We start from the raw sequence: 6,000 nt of genomic DNA, 5'->3' as shown, positions 1-6,000 counted from the left end.
TTTAAAAAAATTGGGACTTAAATCAAATCAATTTAACAAATGAGAACCAAATTGAGATTCATACATTAATTTGACACGTGTCACCATATTAGATTGACACGTGGCACACTACAGAAGTGACACGTGGCATAAATATTTAAAAAAATAAATAAATAAATTCAAAAAAAATTCAAAAAAAATTCAAAAAATTCAAAAAAACCAGGAGGTGACACGTGACACCTACTTAACGGTGTTAGTTATCTACTAACGGAAAGGACCTAATTGATACTAATTTACAAAAATGAGGACCTAATTGAGACTAATAAAAATACGAGGACCAAATTGAGATTCTGCAACAAAAACAATGACTAACGGAGTATTTTAACCTATCTTAAATGATTTGACCTGTTGGTTATGGACGGAGCTATCCAGGAGCGGGCAGGGTCACGGCCCGTTAACATTTTCAGCTTTTTCAAAATTATATGTATTTAAAATATTTTAAATTATGTTTAGTTTTAAATTTTTTAAATTATTTGTATTGTTTTAAATTATATAGTAGTATATTAAAAATTAATGAAAATTAAATTAAATAATTTTTTTTTATTTTTTTTATAAAGTATAATGTTAATAAATAGTACAATATAAAATTAAATATAATAAAAAAATTGTTAAAATAATTTTAATTTTTTCTTTTCATTGTTTTTTGAATTTTTCAGGTATTATACTCATCTTTCATCCTTATCTGATCTCTTTTGTTATTGAAAAATAAAATTAAACAGAAACTCATTATTTTTGTCCTCATTTTTTCATATCTTCTCTTCTATTTTTAAAGGAAAAAAAAGTAATGTTCTCTTGTCTCATTTGGTAATGAAATACTTGTTTAATATTTAGTCATGTTTTTTTTTATCTCATTATCTTTTTGTATATTCATTTTATAGAGGGTTTTTAATTGTGACTTGATTATCATAATTTTTTTAGTAATTATGTCTCTCAATTTTTGATTAGATTATGATAAATTATTTTTTAGTTTTAAACTTGTTTGGTAGATAGGTATATTGATAAAAAAAACAAAAGAATAAATTCATTTTTTGAAATTGATAAAAAAGAAGGGAAGATGAAAACAAGACGATGAGGTTGCTCATCGCATAAGCATAATGATGATGAAATGAAAGCTTGTGATGACTTTTGAATCAATATATGCACATTAGTAAAATGAAAAATAAATATTTTGGTTATTTACATTGGAAAAAAATATCTAAAAATTTTAATTATAATTCAATTATTTGATAAGTTCAAAAATATGAAAAAACAAATGACAATTATTTAGATTTGTGTAATTTCTTTTATAGTTATAGTTATACTAAATTATGTATTAAATTTCATTGAATTAATGACAAAAATATTAAATATATTATTATGACTCCTCCAAAAATTTTGGTCAAGATCCGTCAGAGTGGGGATATAAATAAGTTGAAGGTGCTGTGCTATATATTATAACAGTGTAGGCCGTAAACTAAATACTCACACTCTTTCTTCGCAACGGTTACAATGGTTGTTGTCCAATGTGACCTAAACCTTAACCTTAACATTCCCCTAATCCAAGACCAAACCCAACGCTGCCTTGAACGGAACCAACATCCTCAAACAGATGCCACCACATCTTTCCTCAACACTTGTTTCAATGGGCTCAATACTTTGTCAGGTATTTATTTCTCTTCTTCTCACTCACTATATTCTGTATATCATAACCTCATTCAATTTTATTTTTCTGCCCTCCTCTCCGTTTCGCATACATGCATGCAGATTTGGTTTTTTGTAATTTTTTTCGAGTTTACCGTTTTCTTAATGGAACTCAACCTGTTACACACACATATATACATATATTACCAGAACCAGAAATTTTGACGATTCATAGTCTCGTTTTACCAGAATAATGAGGGAATGAACACCAGGATGTCTTCCTGACCGTTGTCCAGAAAGACAAAGTGACTATATTTATGTAGGACTGGCCAAATTATACTTAACTGTAGTGAACCATTAAAAATTGAATTAAACTAAAAAATGGTTCACTTAAGTTGTATTAGACTGAAAAACAGTTCAGAAAAAACTGTACTGAACTGAACTGTTTTTTATTCTAACAAACTGAATTGAACTGAATTGTAATATAAACTGAAATGTGAACTAAACTTTTTTTCAAACTGCATTATTTTTGAATTGAATTACACTCCTTTTTAACTAAATTACACTGTTTTTGAACTTAATTACTTTTTTTTGAACTGAAGTATACTATTTTTTAATCAAACTACATTAATTTTGAACCGGACCGTAATATTCTTGAACCAAACTAGTTATGTACTATTTTTGAATTGTTTAACTATATTATTCAACTAACATTGCATCTCAATTAAAAACTATAAAAGGTAGTATTTACCCACTTCATTCGTAATATAAGTTTCTCATCAACTAAAAAATAACATAAAACTAAGTAGATAAAAAAGATTTATCTCTACTCAAAAATACATCTTCAAATATAAGTTGTTTTTTATTACTTTATCATTTGTATAGTCTAAAAATAAAAAATAAATCATAAAATAAAAAGTTGTTTTTTGTTTTCAAGTATAATCTAAAATTAAACATTTTAAAAAGTAATAGAATAAATTTTAATTATATAATTTTAAAACCAAAATAACCCACTGTTGTTTGTGATTTGCTTGGATGAGTGCACATATAAACGAATAAAGAATTAGTGAATTAATTGATTGAGATCGAAAATAAGGTACAACAAAAAAATAAATTGGATTATAAAATTCTATAATACATAAATTACTTTTTTCTTTTTATTATACAATTTAAAAGATATTTATAATTTTATAATTATGTCTGAAAGTAAAAAATAAATAACTTTCTAGTTATATGATTTAATTTTTTTTCTAATTATATAATTTAATATTTTTTCTAAATTATAAATATTACATATTTGAGAAAGGAAAAATCATAAGTTTTATATTTATGAGAAATATAGAGGTCTCACAAGAATTAGCCCATAAAATCTAGTTAGAAGAAAATATTTTTATTTTTATACAGATCAAACAAAAGTGTCAGTTTCTCTGTAAAAGAGAAAGGAAAAAATAAAAGAGAAGTTCAGTTCGGTTAATAATTAACTAATATAAGTTCAATTATTTAAAACTGCAGCTTAAAACAGTACAGTTAAGTACAATTATTATTCCAAATGATTCGGTTTATTTTAGTTTATTATAATCTAATTAACTATAATTTAGTATAATAAGGTTAATTTTGTCCGGCCCTATATTTAGGTTATAATTTATTGATTAGTCCTTAATTAGATGGTTTAGGAGGAAAGCACCTGTTGTCCGTTGGATTATTTGTCAACCTTTTTTTTTTCTGTAATAAAATGAGATCACGAAAAGATTCATATCCAATCCCATTGGACATAAGTGGAAGGTAAAATCCTGGCGGACTTTCCCTGTTTGAATTACGTTCGCATGCACAACTTAACACAATGTTTGGTAGATTGATATAAAAGTTCTTTTCATTGAATACAAAATATTTAATTTAAAAATAATAATTTTATTGGTTATATTATTATTATTATTATATAAAAAAGTGGGAATGATAAAGTGATAAAAGTGGAGAGTTGCTTAGATTAACTACTCTTGTATTTTCAAAAATTTCTTTCTACTTTTACTATGTTAAAATGTTATATTTTATTGCTTTTACCGTATGATGTACCGATACTTTAACTTGGATAACGTATCCGTGTCCGACACGTATCCGTATCTGATATTTTAAGATACTTTATCGATACCTTATTAATGAAGTATCTAATTTACAAAGTCATAGTATAATATAAGAAAATCTTTGAATAATGATCAATTTTAGTAACAAAAATAATTAGTCACTATATAGTGTCCAATTTAAGTATCAACTTAAAAACTAAAAATTATTGGTAACTAAAATAGTTCCAAAAAATTATAATTAATCTCTAAATTGATAATTAAAATACTTTTTATTATGAATAGATTTCTAAATTGGTCACTAACATTAACTACCAAAATAATTGGTTTCTAAATTGGTCACTAACATAAACTACCAAGGTTTTGACTACCAAAATAATTAATCTATAAATTGGTCTCTAACATATTTTTAATTACTAAAATTAGTCATTGTTTAAGAGTTTTCTTATAGTGATACTTTTATAATGACAATAATTTATATTTTTTCTGTTGATAACTTTAGTACATATAGTTTTAATTTGGATTAACACAATAACAGTTATACATTTATTATGTTTTTAAGAATTATTGTACCAATTTTTCAATATTCATATATCGTGTATCTATCACGTATCGTATCCTATTATTTCCAAAATAAACGTATCGACGTATTGGATATGTGTCGTATCTGATACATGTATCGTATTCGTGCATCATAAATGACAATTATTTATATTTTTTATGTTGATAAATTTAGTAAATATAGTTTTAATTTGGATTAACACAATAACAATCATATATTTATTATGTTTTTAAGAATTATTGTACCAATTTTTTTAATATTCATATATCGCGTATCTATCACGTATAGTGTCCTATTATTTTCAAAATAAATATATTAACGTATCGGATATGTGTCGTACCGATATACGTATCGTATTCGTGCATCATAGCTTTTACCTTTTATTTTTTGTTGTCCTCTACTTTTAGTAACAAAAAATAGACGTTGTGGGTAGGAAAGGAAACATAGGAAATTGAGTAAAAAGATTGAAAAAATTAACTTAAAAGAAAAATGAACAAAAAGAAAAAAGTAAATGAAAGAAATTATAATCAATATAAAGGAAGAAAGTAGAATACTAACGACATTAGTCTTACTTATAAATGTGTTTCTTATTACAACAAGTTTCTCTCAACTTAGCTTCTTGCTTCCACTCATTCCATCCATTATGCAACCACATAAGGAGCAAGCTCAAATGGAAAACTATCACTAAAGTCCTTTACAACCAACATTTCCTTATACCTTAGTTTGAGTTATTCTTTTCCAATTTCAATTTAGACATTGATTTATTTCTCAATACTTTTCACCAATTCAAAGGTATGAATCTTGTGTAAGGATTTTATTTCCTTTTGCATGATTTTTTACCCCTTGTCTTTTTCTTAATGCGACATAGTTTCTTTATAACTTCCAGGCTCTCCTTGCCAACAAAACAAACTCACCAGGGATGTATTTTGTGAAGGATGTCTCTCTCTAGTTGATATTCTCAAAAGAGACTCCATAGGTGGTTTAAGACAAACTAGTTTAATTGGTTCATTAACTTGATTCTCAGGCAAATCAACTACATTTTTCAAATCTGAATTCACATCTCCCATGGTCATTAGCAACTATGGCAAGAGGTTCTAAGTCAACATCATTGCACCCATGAGTAACCTATTTTAAATTCTCTTTCTTGTTAATATCTTCAATGGTTTGATTTCCAAGAAAAAAAATAACATCTCCCCTTCTAACAATTTTCTTATAACTCAGATCCCAAAATTTGTAACTAAAATCATCATGACCATAATCTAGGAATGCACTGTTTAGACTTACCAGCAAACTATTAGATCAATCTCTAGGGATATGAATAAATGTTTTACAACCAAACACTCTCAAATGACTATAGGAAACATTTTTCCCCTTTCACAGTCGCTTAAGGACGCCACCCTCAAGAGGAATAGAATGAGAAAAGTTAATCAAGTTTATTACAGTTCTCAATTCCTCACCCTAGAAAGCTCACTACGAGAAAATCGTTCGATAACAAGTAATTTAGAGAGAAAAAATAATTAGTCATTATGGACTAAGTTAGACACTTTTTTATAAACTATAAGTCCTTGGTATATTCTCTATTATTAATAAAAAATTATAATTGATTTGTTAATCAGAGTTTAAATATTGGTCTCTAACGTTAGCTATCAATATTTTAGCTATTTATTATATTGGATTATAAAATAATATCTAATTAACAATAGA

This window comes from Vigna unguiculata, chromosome 5 (assembly GCF_037176805.1).
Source record: "Vigna unguiculata cultivar grain cowpea cultivar isolate G323 ecotype 2 chromosome 5, ASM3717680v1, whole genome shotgun sequence".
In the NCBI taxonomy this organism is placed as follows: Eukaryota; Viridiplantae; Streptophyta; class Magnoliopsida; order Fabales; family Fabaceae; genus Vigna; species Vigna unguiculata.
This window is presented reverse-complemented; position numbering follows the sequence as displayed.